The sequence below is a fragment of the Phragmites australis genome, chromosome 3 (genome assembly GCF_958298935.1).
Source record: "Phragmites australis chromosome 3, lpPhrAust1.1, whole genome shotgun sequence".
NCBI classification, from domain to species: Eukaryota; Viridiplantae; Streptophyta; class Magnoliopsida; order Poales; family Poaceae; genus Phragmites; species Phragmites australis.
In genome coordinates this window covers 30,252,765-30,267,753 of record NC_084923.1, presented here as the reverse complement: position 1 = coordinate 30,267,753, position 14,989 = coordinate 30,252,765, and the positions used below count along the sequence as shown (strand labels likewise).

General features: G+C 47.3%; 1 pseudogene; it reads right to left on the bottom strand.

The window, feature by feature from the left end:
• Positions 1–10,868: 10,868 nt before the first annotated feature.
• Positions 10,869–14,989, bottom strand: LOC133910644 (uncharacterized; annotated as a pseudogene).

The window sequence follows — 14,989 nt, the reverse complement described above, 5'->3', positions numbered from 1 at the left end:
GCAGACAGCCAAAGCTCTTGACGAGACAACCGTCACCATCCTCCCCCATCCAAACTGCGGACTGGAGGGCCCCCCTCCTATCCTTCCTGAGAGGAACAGCAGAACCGGATGACCCAATTGCACTCTGCCGCATCCAGCGTCGTGCCAGGGGCTACCATCTCATAAATGACGCCCTTTACAAGACAGGTGTCTGCGCTCCCCTCCTTTGATGCATTACTAAACAAGAAGGAGCCGACCTCCTCTGGGAAATACACGAAGGCCTTTGCGGCAATCATCTGGCGCCTTGTGCTCTAGCCGATAAGACACTTCGCCAGGGGCTCCATTGGCCTACGATCATGTCCTATGCGGAAGAACTAGTCCGCACCTACCAAGGATGCCAATGGATGGGACGCCGAAGCCACCGACCTCCAACTTCTTTGCAACCAATCGCCCATGTCTAGCCCCTGGCTCATTGGGGTATGGACCTCATTGGCCCATTTCCCCGCGCCAAAGGCAACCTCCAGTACGCAGTGGTCGCATTGGAATATTTCTCCAAATGGGTTGAGGTCGAACCCCTCACTGCGATAACATCAAAAAAATGTCCAGAAATTCTTCTGGAAGAACATAATCTACAACATCGGCATCCCACGATAGCTCATGGTGGACAACAGCACACAATTCAACTCCGGGCCTTTTAGACAGTTCTACGACGACCTCGGCATCGAATTATGCTTCGCACAGTTCGACACCCTCAGTCCAATGGAGGCGTCAAAAGGGCCAACGGTAACATCCTCTCCGGTCTAAATCGCCGCCTTGTCAGCTTAGCTCAAGGCCTATGGGTCAACGAATTACCCAAGGTTTTATGGTCCCTCCGCACCACTATCACGCGGGCCACCGGGTTCACACCCTTCCGCCTCCTATATGGAGATGAGCCATGACCCCCACTGAGGTCAAGGCCTGCTCACTTAGGGTACAACTCCCGCAAACTGACGGAGAAAGGGAGCTCTCCCTTGACCTTACCGAAGGCACGCGGCTCCACGCCATTCAGAACCTAGATCACTACATTAAGAAAACTAAGGCCTGGTATGATCCAAGGGTTGCGCCATGAAACTTCAAACCCAGAGAACTAGTGCTCCAACGCACCCTAAAAAAACCTACAGCATCTTGAAGGCATAAGCCTATGTGCTGGACGGGCATTCCGTCTACCATCTTTAAGGTCTCACAAACCTACGTGGCGGATAGACAAAGACCACTCCAGCATCTTGAAGGCATAAGTCTCCGTGCTGGATAGGCATTCCGTCCGCCATCTTTAAGGTCTCGCTAACCTACGTGGCGGATAGGCAAAGACCGCTCTAGAATCTTGAAGGCATAAGCCTCCGTGCTGGACAGGCATTCCATCCACCATCTTTAAGGTCTAGCTAACCTACGTGACGGATAGGCAAAGACCGCTCTAGCATCTTGAAGACAAAAGTCTCTGTGCTGGACAGGCATTCCGTCCGTCATCATTTGGGCCTAGCAAACCTAAAACGGCGGATAGAAAAAGACCGCTCCGGCATCTTGAAGACAAAAGTCTCAGTACTAGACAAGCTTTCCGTCTGTCATCATTTAGGCCTAGCAAACCTAAAATGGCGGATAGGAAAAGACTGCTCTGGCATCTTGAAGGTAGTGCCTTCATACCGATTAGGCATAACACCCCCTTTCATTTCTAAGGCCAAGCTGCCTTAAACATGGCGAAGGGATAAAAACCCCAACAAAACTGAAAGTCTATGACCCGACCCTACCGATGCCCCTCGAAGTCTCGTACCCCGTGGCCGCAGAGCAACCACAGGATGCAAAGGGGCTGGGACAAGGGGCACAGGCGAAATGTCGGCGCGATCAATCATAAAAAAGGGATATGAAAGGAAACAAAAACAACAAGCTAACACAACACAAGTTTTACACACATGACATACAAAAGGTCTTTTTATACAGTTAACCGCTGTACATCAAATATATGCCCAGCAAACTGGCTAGCCTACTACGCCCCCCTGTACCACTACGGGAAGACGAGGGTGCCTGACCACCACGCCTCCCGGACACACCACGAGACCTGGAAAGTCGCCCACGACAATTGTGCACGGGAGGCCGACGCAAGCCCCCTCCGCAAGAAGGGCTACTGCCTGAAACAGAGACTTAGCCCCGGGAAGACAAAGGATCCATCGGGAAGGGATACAAGTTGAAGACCGAGAAGTCCAGCTCTTCCTCCTCCTGCCCCGCCGACGAGGCCTCCGCGGCCTATGCCTCCTCCACCTTCACCTCACCCAAGATAGACTCGAGGATTTACGAGGGCACCCTTCTGTCAGAACCCTGGGGAAAGACGAAGCGCCATAAGAAGCGTGAGCCGGCAACCTCCTGGGCTGTTTGGGCCGCACACCAGTCATCTCTTGCTGTAAAACATACATCCGGAGTGGACACCGGGGGATCCTCTGGCTTGACCTTAATCAAAACGTCAACGGCCACCTGCGGGTCAACACGCCTATTGGAATTGTGGGGCATAACGAAATGACTCCGCCAACGAATGAACGGAGTAGCCCCGGACGCACCAGACACACTCGATCCCTCCCCAGAGGCACTATCCAAGGTACGGACGAGGCCTCCTCCGGCCTCGGGCTGCCATACCTATACACACAGAGCACACTCCGGTTAAAACTCAAAGGCACAAACATTCCAGAAACAACACAGGTAAAACACAGGAAGACATGCGCAGTTTCCATCAAATAAAGGAAAGATTATATACATAAAGAAGAAGAAGGCGGTCAACATACTAGAACTCAACCCCCCTCCCCGGGAAAGAAAAGAAAACAAAGGTAGCCGCAGTAGAGCTACACCTCCAGGGCATCCACGCTTGGCTCCGGTAGGGCAACAATGCCAAACAAAGCTGCCCCAGAGGGCTGCGTAGTGCCTGTAGACTCCGAGTGAAGCACCAGACCTCCCAACGAAGAACTCGGGTGAAGGCCCCCCGAGGCACCCGGAGTCCCCTGACCAGCCATGAAGCACAACGTCACGCTTCAGCCATGCTTCAGCCATACGCCGTGATGGAAGCTCTCCAAGGCTGCGCAAATCTCCACCGGAGGTGCCTCTGGCTGGAAGGCCTTGACCATGGAGTCCAGCACCTGCTACTCCAGTGCTTCGAAGGGACCAACCCCTGCCTGGTGCAGCAGGGTCAGCTGAAGCGCAACAGCCACACGAGTGCTGGACCTCGCATAGACCTTCGCGGCCCTAACCATAACTTTTCGCAGCTGACCGAAGCCAGAAGAGCAGCATGACCGACGCCTCTGAGTTGGTGGGCAGTGGCGGACACCGAGCCCCTATGCCGCTCAAGGCATCAGAGGTAATCCAGGACACCTCCGACGCTAATGCCGTTAACTGCTGGCACTCCAAACGTAGTGCCCCCTCCGATGCCCGAACCTCGTCTAGCTCTCCCTGCATATTTACCATCGCCACCCGAAGGGTGTCAACGTTACTCTCGGCAGACACGCAGGCTGCGTTGGCCGCATCGGCAACCTCCTTCGCCTCCCGGAGGTCTTCACAGCCTTCCGCGCCTCAACCACTGCACGCTCACGAAGCACCATCTCCTCATGAATACGGTCCTTCGCAGACTCTGCTCGTTTTCGTGCCTCTTCCAAAGCCTAGCGTCCTCCACCTCCCAGTGCCCTCGTCAACCTTACTTGCTACAAGGCACCACAAAAAATAGAAAAAGACAAGATGAGCTACTCAGGACCCAACACCGGACCCGGCGATCATAACTAATACTACCGACCTGAAGGGTCGCCGTAGCCAACCGCGCCTCTAGCTCCTCCAGGGGACGCTGGGCCAATGATTGCTCCACCTCTCCACTCTGGAGTAGAGAGGAGACCGCGGTGAAAGCCCTTGATGCCTCCGGGTGCAGCACGAAGTCGTCCGGGGTCAGGATCTCGAGGCCAAGGCCCCCCTCAACTGCTCCGAAGGGACTCTCGACGGAGGGCACGGTGCCTCATGCACCAGCCGTCGCGGGTGGGCCACCAGCTGACTCAGGGCCCCACAGGAACAAAGCCACGTCCCCTAAGACGGCCCTCGGAGACCCCTCTGGAGGAGTCCCCGATCTCCACTAGGCCTCTGGGGCCTCGAGGGGTGGAGTTAAGGACGCATCCAGCTCGAAGGTCGCAACAAAAAAGAAACACAAATTAAGATCCCAGCGCATGACCAAAAGGATATGACTAACAAAGCAAATCACACCTGGTTCCCCCGAACCTCTTACAGGAGGGCTCATAGCATCCTCAGGATCCGAGTCAATGAGACTGAAATTGAAGTCCACGGAGGCCACGCCTCTCCATTGGCTCTGGCCATGACCCGCAATATCCGGGGAGGCCTGGTCCTTCCCCCGGTCATCGTGGCCACCTTGGCCCTCTCCTCCGGACCGATCGCTCACGCTCCCAACCCGCCTATGGTGCTTCTTGCAAACTAGGGGCACCTCCAACGACTCAGCCGTCGAACCAGTGTGCGAGCCTCCGGATGCTGAAGGCCGCCAGGCCTGGAGCATCCTCACACGAATAGGGGGGCCTGCACGTGCTTGTTTTCCAACAGCCCTAGGCTCTCGAGGATCCCGCCAGGCCGGAGCCCCCATGCCAAGGTAAAAGCAGACACGATTGTACCACTCCCAACTCTGTGCCAGGGCCACCCGCTGCTCCCGCTCTGCCTCCGTGATCTCCACTGCGCGCTCCAACGGGAGGCAGCTCTCTGAAAGAAAAAAGATGGCTCATATCGGTAGATCAAGAATCCAACTACAAAGGGAACTCACCAGCACTGACGGGCGGACCAGAATACACCTTTGGCAACTCTTCCGCACCTTGCTCGAAAACGCAGTTCAAACCCATTTGAAGGGGCCAGACACGCAACATGGTGAACTCCTCCACGAGGTCACGCATGTTCATCTTCTCGGCCACCCTCCGGAGAAGGGCCAGCCGTGAGGCGAACTGGTCATTCGTAATCCCCGTCTCTGGCTCTGGAACATACACGATATCCCAGTTCATGGAGCGAAGGGGCGATGCAGGGCCGACGCTGTAGTAAAACCACCGCTGCAACCAGCCGATATACCATCAGTCGTTAATGGCCTTCGCCGAGAAGACATCACGATACTACGGTCGTATCTAGAAATTGATGCTCCCGAAACTAAGGGGCCTCTTCATCCCCTCGACCTTGATCAACTTCGGTTGGCAGCTGGTGAAGTGGAGGGCCGCGAAGAAATCCTCCCTCCCTTCGCACCCCCTCTGCCCGCATAGCCCACTCAAAGGTAGCCAGGCGGGCAATGGCATTGGTGTGGCGCTGCGGAAGCTCCACGTAGAAGTGGTGGAGCACCTCTTCAAGCAACGGCACCAAGGGAAAACCCAGGCCTGCCTCGAAGAAGGTTTCAAAGACCATGACCTCGTGGGCCAGGGGCTTTGGGACCTCCTCGCCCAGCAAAGGCCGAGCGACAGCTCAGGAGGGAATCTTCCCCTCCCTAACATCCGGTCAAGCTCCTCATTGCCAATAACAGACGCTCCCAGCACAGTGGTTTGCCGGTAGTGGCTTTTGCTGGCACGCCGGAGCTCCACTCCTGGCGGCGGCCTCATCAGCAGCGGGAAAGCCGGTGCCACCTGAGGGTCCCCCGCTGCGGCCACTCTGACCATCTCCACCGCCGCCCGAGTTTCAGCTTCACTCGGGGTACTCAAGTCAGCCATAGGAACCATAAGAAGATGCCGGAAGGCGCTGGATTACGGGAGAGAGAAGAGTAGGGAATAAATGACAACTCGCACAAAGCAAAAGGTGCCGAAGACAAAGGCAGATGACAACAAGGAGTCGGTGAAAGGGTTGCTTTGGGCAAATCCCCCTCCTACTACAAATAGGGAGCAACTTGCCCCCTCTAGGCGGCGGGCGCATGCGCTGTCCTTTCGCCTACCAGGCCAAAATCATGGGGGAGCACCTCTCAGGGTAGGACTACACCTCTCCCCAGGGCGCATTCAATGCCCCCTGTCACCAACGTCGTCCAACATGTCATTCCGTCACCCGAGTCAAATTGTCTCGGACAAGCCAAGCGATTCTCGAACCACGAGCCATCCGCCACAAGCCAGGGACCATCGAGAGCCTTGCTCCGAAGGAACTGTGAGCCCGACCACTCCGCTGGCCACCCTCGCGAGGGGCTACTATTGGGGGTCGTTACCAAGGACCCCCGACGGCCCCTTGGCTTAATCAGCTCAGCCTCTGAAAGGCACGGCCTCTCAAAGACTCCGCCTTTCGAAGCCCCAGCCTCCCGAAGGCTTGGTCTTCAAGGCCTCGGCCTCCCGAAGCCTCCCCTTCTGAAGCCCCGGCCTTTCAGAGCTCAGCCGCCCGAAGGCTGAGTCTCTGAGGTCTCGGCCTCCTGCTGCCCGGGCTGGCTTCTCGGAGGTTACCGGGTGAGTCATCAGGTTTAAGGAAAGATCTGCCAAAAGGGAAGAACTGGTCGTACTTTGCCTAGGAGGAGGTCACCGGCATTAAATGCCTAGGTTAGTGGACGCCGCTCTGACACTCCGGCATGATGGTACCTGCCCTGGCGCCCCTGACAGTGCGACGCCGGGCTGCAGTTAGCAACCGGCCCGCCCCCCTTCAAGGGTATGCACCACGGTAATTACCGTGGTGGATATTTATCTCCCGACAGGATAGAAAGGTAGTTATCTGGGATAAGGTTTAGTAATTTGGCGGGATCCCGGATATTTGTACATTATGATAACTTGTACGTCAAGCTACGCATGGCCCTATAAATAGGAGGCCATGGTCCTCTGGGCAAAAAAAGGGAATACAGAACAACAAAAACAGAAACACATCATAGCGAACGCTGTGGTACTCCTCCCAGAGTGATACATTTTTCTATCATCAATATATTCGTGGTGTTTCTTCCTCTCAAACTTCATCTCCAAGCTTGAGTCTCCTCCTTAGAAGAAACTCTCGCCGTACTTGCTGGGGCAAGACGAACTCTTGCTTCAACAGGATGCTATTGTGGTATGATGGCTAGTGGATTGTGATGTTGATGCTGAGTTAATATCGTACAAGTACAATTTTGGTTATGTTGATGATCTCAAGTTACAAGGAAGTCTTGGTTAGGTATAGATGCTTACACTTGAGTCCAGATCGTTTTTGCATATGAAGTTACTTAACCGCTGCGGCCGAGTCCTTGCTAATTACCCAGAATGCATTCTCCTTGGAGTCGGACTATTTATAAGTGCCTATTATGGAATAAGTCTTGCGAGTACCTTCTTACTCACGTGCTTTGTTTGCTTTTTAGGTGAGGAAGGCTTAGTTTTTGGTTACTTTAAGCACGCCGATGTTGGTGACGGGTAAGAGTAGTGCCGTCTACTCGGTGTGTTGTTATTTTGGAGTGGCGCCTTAGGTTAAATGGCACTACTCATATTTTGTTATCATGTATTTTATTCCGCTTCGTAGCTACTCTAACAATGTTCGGTTCATGTATTTGTTGTAAAAGTTTAATCTACTTAAAGACTTGTAATCTAATTTAATCACTCACTCTTTATTATGTCTTGTGATGATGTGCTTGTTGTAAAGGCATGTGTTCCCATCCTGGAAGAAATACTTGCCGGGACTACCGGGGTGATATTCTGGTTATTCATGTGAGTTGTGATTCCACAAATCATCGACTTAGTGACTAATTAGAATATTACCTAGACGGTTCCTCACATCTTTCTAGATTGGTTTCAGCTCCATCTAAACTCATCTCGCTCCTCAGACAATGTGATGTTGGTGAAGCATGCCATCCGTTCGTCACACGCCACCAATTTTGGGCCAATTAGATCCCATCTGAAGGATATATTGATGGGAAATAACTCAATTACCTTGGCAACTGAGTCTCGCTTGTTTTGAATAATGTTATATAAGGTAGGATATTGGTCTCTTAGAGACAAATTATCTAACCAAATGTCCTGCTAAAATCTAAATTCAGAGCCATCCTTTATGTTGATGAAACCATATTGGAATAGACTATTTTTCATTTTCATTAATCCGGCCCAGAAGTGAGAGTCACCTGCTTTTCCTTCGACTTTTGAATTTGTAAAACCATTTACATAGGAGAGAGGCATTTTGGATATCGAGGTCCAAGATCTCTATTCCACCCATGTCTTCAGGGTTTACAAAGGACTTTCCGTTTTGCCAAATGGTACTTCTTTTTGTGACTATCGCTATGCTAATAGAATTTGTAGCAGAAGTAGTCAAGCTTTTTTAGTACCACATGTGAGATTAGGAAGAAGGGCATCATACATACGAGTAGGATGCTAAGAACTAAGTTAAGAAACAAGTTTGCCATCCATAGTTAAGTACTTGACCTTCTAGCTGCTAAGCCCTTTTTCGATTTATTCCTGTACTCCTGTCTAATCTGAATTTTTAAGTTTCCGATAGTGAATTGCTAGGTAGCGTAGGGGTAGATCTTCCTTTGATCATCCATAGATATCAGTATATTGATCTACTTTGTCTTGAGCCGCACTAAAACACAACAATTCACTTTTAAAGAAGTTAACTTTTAGATCTGAAAGTTGCTCGAATGTACAGAGCAAAATCTTCATGTTCCTGGCTTTTTTCTGATCATCATCCGTAAATAGGATAGTGTTGTTGGCATGCTTGGGGATTGCTATCCCATAGTCTACCTAGGGATGGAAATGGATTGGATACAGATCGAATAGTCCATTTTTCATATTGCTATCCATATTTTAATACGAATACTAATATAAATTCGAATATCCTCGAATGCGAATACAAATCGGATAGTTCGAATCTAAATCCGCATTCGAATATCTACTCGATTGGGTTGTAAGCAAATATCCTATACATTTAACGACAAGAATTTTTATTTTGATGTGCAAAAAATTCATTTACATTTGGAATTAATGGAATTACCAAATTTTTAGAAAATGAATTCGGATACATTCATTTTAGTATTTGTTTTAGAAACGAATACTAATACGGATATCCATATTCATGTTTTGATGGATACAAATATCAAATAATTCAGATACCTGTTATCCATTTTTCACCCCTAAGTCTATCAAATGGGGTACGACTGCTTCAACTTTGTCGTTATTTTAGCCCTATTAATTAGTACTACTAACATATTAGTGATAACTAATATAATACGCTTGCGTTGCAACGAATCCTAACATGATGCTCAAGTAATAACTTTCTTTAGGTGATGCAGTGGTAGCTTCCTTTGAAGCAAAGTGAGTATATACGAAAACGCAAGACATATCAAATCAGTGTGGTGCTGGATATGACTGATCACTGGAGAAATAATGATTTGTGGTAAGCATTGATGTTATCCTGCCATAAACTTGTGTTGGTAGATAACTTTGAGGGAATCATGCAATATAAAAGGATAGAATCACTGCTCAAAGAGATGAAAGAGGCTATATATTTTGCGTCATGTTGGTCGCCTGAACATACAGAAATAGTTTGTTACCTGATGCAAGAGGCAAATGGCAAGAATAACCTAGTTTGGGCATGCATAACGGCACATCCTATGTAATAGGGTAAATCATGAACGTATAAACTCTAAATAGCAAACGATTGCAATCACTAAGACCTAAGCCACCGAAATCCAATAGAAGAATTGAACACATAGCAGTGTAGCTTAGAGAAATACAATGGAAGAATTGCCAAGCTCGATAATGGAGAAATTTTGTTTTGATACCTTCAAACCACTATAATTACTCGAATGGGAGGCATTACCTGCCATGAGGGGAAGGCACAGACGCGTCCGGTGAGCTCCTAGGTGGCACCGCTGCAAGGCAGGGAATAGGTGGGACGGCAAAAGATGACAGAATGGTACGAAAAAGCAAGGATAAGCGATGAGGATGGCAGGCGCCTTGGGCTACCGCGGCATGGATGGAGCGGACGAAGGCTGTCGGCCGCGGAGATATAGGCGGGGATTTTCGCCGACTTCTGCATAAAATTGAAAACTTCAATAGAAATGCTCAAAACATACTTTCCTCCCCCTAAAATCATACAGCAGCAAGGGAGAATTGCTCACCAGTTCCTCCATCCCTCCGGCCTCTTCTCCCGCTAGAGCCCATCCGAGATCCCCTTCAGAACTGCCCAGCACGGGCACAATAAAAACCATTAGCCAAATCTGAAGAAGGAAGGAGGGAACACAGGGAGGCTAGCTGCCGCACCTTGGAGGCGGTCGATGGCGAATAGCTCGACATGCGCGGCCTCGACGTGGATGAGAAGCCAAAGGGCGGCGGTGGCAGGAGGCAAAAGAGATCGAGCTCTAGATCGGCTCCCCGCGCTCGCATTGAACTTCTCCTTTGCCCCATTCTGAATTTCTGATTCTCCAGCTCTCATAATGTTTCTCGTACCTTTCCTGCTCGTTTCCATTTCACTGCAGCTTTCTGAATCTTGTTAGCTTGTGTCATGGCAAGGAGAGCTCCAGGAGTACATATGTCTGAAGATAACTACGAATGTGAATGCCACTGCAACGGATTTGGGACAATGCATAAATTCCTTATTTTTTTCAGAAGAGAATAATCTTTACTCTTATCATACCAAGTGATTCACACCATTAGATTGTGGAACTGCTTTATCAATCTCTTGCAAATGAAAGATTCCTTCAGGAATTAAAAATGAAATAAAGCATGTGGAAATGCTCTAAAAATCAGTTAACAGCTTTTGTATATTTCCTGAAGTTACATTTGGTTGCGTCAACCCTTCTCAGTCACTTCGATCTCTTCCTAGGAGTTAGAATGTGCGAATCATTCGCAAGGGCAGTTAGCGTTTTCACTTGGTTAATGTCAGCTATATACGGTACAAAAAGGAACATATAAACTTCCCACATTTTCTTACATCCTCCATATCCTGAACTAATCACTTGACTGCTCCAGTTTCTTAATACTGCAAATACATTCACATGAAAAAAACCAATCAGAAACAAGCACCACGTAGCAAAACGACCAGAAGCGCGCGTGTGTATTATGGAATATGTCTTGATTACCTCCAGTTCTGCGGTACGGTCCAATTAACAGAATGCTTATCTTGGCGCGGCAGCGCCATGGACCTCCTCCAGTCGCGGAGCATGGCGTTGAGGTCACTGATCTTCCCGTTCAGCCCGATGCAGCAGTTGGCATGCATGGTGCAGACCCTGCTCATGTTCCGGCTGAGCTCGCAGAGGCCGCCGAAGATCTCGGTGCTGGGGAACCTGATCCTGACGCCAAGATCGGCGAGGTACGGGTCGCGCTTGATGAAGTTGAGCACGTCCTGGTCGTGGAACCCCGGGTGCTTCTCCCGCGCCGCGTATAGAACTTGTAGAACTCGATCGTCTCCGTGTTGGACCGCACGTACGTGAACCCGCCGTTGGGGTTGATGCGCAGGTCGTCCGGGTCGCCGGTGAAGTGGTCACACACCAACGGCTCAGAATTCAGAATTCAGAATGATGTCGCGTGAATAATCCTTGTTGTGAGCTCTGCCGCAATCGGCAATTTCTTCTTCGGCCCGGCGAGTCCGGGAGCCGTACGGTAGTGGAGCGGTCGGCGTTGTCCACCATCATCAGAACCGGCAGCACCAGCACCTCCGGTTCCACCTCTTCAAGCGACCAGGCTCTGCGCGTGGCACACCCAAGGAAAAACTTATTGATAAAAAAAAATATCGAAGGGTAGCGATAAATAAGATTATCAGATTTATCATAATTCTATCGGCGGTAGATAAAAAGTTTCGGACAAAATTTGAAAAAAAAAATGGCTCCGTGTCTCTAGAAAATCACATAGATTATACCCAAACCATTTGACATAAAAAATAACGCTTAATAATATATAAATGAGATAATATCACACTTTCATAGCACATATTCAATATGTTCCATTTGATAAGTGCACAAAACATCATATAAGCTCATGTCCTTCCACATGCATAGTACATTGGATAGATTTAAATATAACAACTGACATAGTCTCAAATACTATATGTTTGGAAAAAAAAAAGGAAATATTGGTATTAATCATAGTCTATGAATTGCAAGTGACACTTACATAGTCTCAAATATTACAAGTTTAAACGAAAATACATAACATAAACATCAGTCCGTAGTCTCAAATATTACAAGCATATAAATCAAAACATGGCCACATAGGCTCAATATCTTATCACTAAATCAGCCAGTACTCTATAGTCCCATATATTACAAGCTCATAAACCAAAAGGACAAAAGATGGTGACATACTCAGATCTGATCACTAACTTCATCCATAGTTCATGGCGGTTTGGATCACTACAAATAGTGACATATACTCAAAATTTGGTCACAATATACAGATGTGTAAGCTCAATGACAACTGCATACTATGTGCATTTCATCAATTTATTATGATCAAAAATATATTTTACATGATCAAATCCTAATTTAGTACATGATCATCCAATACTAAGCAGGACAAAGACGTAGATAATATACCTAACTCATAGTTATCACAATTAACAAAATATGAAGCATTCATGGAAGGAAAAGATTCAAAAGAGAACATAAATTCAATGTTTAGATATGAGGGCAAGAGGTTTGTTAAACCTTTTTAAGATAGAGGTCCTTGATAGAGAGTTTCTTTTGCCTTGTTGATCTTGGATGGATAGGGGTTGGTTGCTCACGTCTAGCACCTACAAATTCAAATATAAGTATCATAGGTATCCATTTGAATTTAAATACTACATATGCAATTGAGTTATCATTTGTACCACAACCTGCATCATTATCTGAACTGCTATCCCCTGATTCATCATAAGTTGGGCTACCTTGTGAAGAATCCGACTCAAAATCGTCTGCAATGCCTTCTTCATCTTCCTCCAATCCTACCTTCCCTTTCTTCTTACCGCCTTTTCTACCAAAATCAAGCTTCCTCTTAAATATGGCCACTTCTTCTTCATCCATTCCTAACTCTTCTATGAGAAATCTACTTGGGCTTAGGGATTCAGGCTCATTGTCAATATATTCATCAAGAATAGGCCCATACTCACTCCTAGAGTTGCACAACCAATCTATAATTGGATTGCCTTCATCATACATAGCAACATCCATCATGATGCTACAAGGATCGGACTCCCTTTCTTTAGATCCTTGCATTTCTTGAAGGCTTTGCATGTCAGTTTTGAAATGTTGGATGCGCAACTTCAAATTGTAGTGGACATAAACCAACTTATGGAGCTTATCATAACCCAACCGATTTCTCAACTTGGTATGAACCATAGCAAATGTGCTCCAGTTTCGCTCACACCCACTGAAGGACATGTATTGTGAAACACTACGCCGTGCAAGGTTTTGTAGTTCTTTGTGCTCTCCTCCATATGAATCCCACCAATTAGCTACAATACATGACAGAACAATTATCACAACAAGAGAAGTAATAAAAGAACTTGCAATGACACCATTAAAAAGATGCGATCAAAATAAAACCTGCACTCGTACGGCCACTAAGTGCTGATCGTCTAGCCTCCTCTCCTCCAAATAACCCTCTCTTTGCACCGAAGAAAGCAAATTGATCAATTGCAATAGATGCCTTCGAAGATGAGCTTGAAATCTTCTTGAGGGCTAATATTACAGCGTGTCTGGAAGATGATTTTTCACAAGCTTCGACCTATATAGTGCTTCAGGATCAAGTGCAGCAGCTAGAAAAGGAAACAAGTTCAGCAATATTCAAAACAAGTTCAGCACTCAACTAGGAAAGGATACAAGTTGAGCAATATTGTAGCTTTGACCAATATAATGCATGAATAAATTTTATTTCAGCCCTTACCTGCAGCCATGAGCATTTCATTGAGAAGTTATAGAAGTCTTGTGTTGATTACTTCCATTATCCTATCATAGAGATCTTCCTTATTGCTTAATGTAGCACGTATGTCATCTACGACTTTCAACATCTTTGGAAGGAATCCAGATATAGATGCACTTTTCTGCTGATCAACAAAGCGAAGTACAGAGTAGATTGGTGTGACAGCTTTCAACACCAATTCCATGTCACTCTACCATCTTTCTATTTGTCAAACAATCATATGTGAATTCATGGTCATCTTCATCCCTCCACTCACTGTTAGTCCACTCATCAGACACCATCCAGGCCTTAAACTTATCTTGCATATCCCAGAAACTTTCAAGGAAGATAAAAATTATGCCAAACCTGGTGGCATTCCATTGAATCTCCCTCATCATAGCATGCAGCCTGAAAACGAAAAACCAAAGTATGGACACAAGTACAATTGTATTCAACATCAAATTCTCAAGTATACAAGTATTTACCTGTTATGGTTATAGAAGAATCTACAAATTTGCTTTGCACTGTCCATGACTTCCGTGACCTCTAAAAAACGTCATATGTCCTTCAACGTCAAATTGATAGTATGAGCTGCACATGGTTGTCAAGTAATGTGTGGATACTAAGTAATGAGTTGCTGACATGCTTTCTTGTAGTTGGAGCCATTATCTATGACAATCTGAATGACAAACTTGGCCCCAATCTCCTCAACAACCACCTCTCTAAGGCAATCATAAATAAAATCTACATTCTGGATAGAACCAGTTGCATTTATAAACTTGTGGAAGAACATGCGTCCATTGCAAAAGATCATAAAATTAATAATGCACATCATGGTAGGACCTGTACAATTATGCAAAAAAAAAAGTAAGTGCATAAGTACAATTGCATTCAATCTTATTTCCTCGATTATACAAGTATATACATGTCCATGAATCACACATGATGGTAACTCCATAGTCATCCCATTCATCCTTGAATTCAGCCATGTGAGCCTCCATGTCTTCATAGTTCATATGCAGAAATGGGCCATCTATTTCTCTTCCATTAAGAATGTGCACTTCTTTTCTAAGTTGTTGGGCTAATTTAATGGCTGATCGAAAGTATGGATAGTCTGCTTTCCATCCTGGAATATCATTGGCATGAAACCACTTTGCCAAAGCTTTCCCAAGCTTCTCTTTGCCATCCCCCAT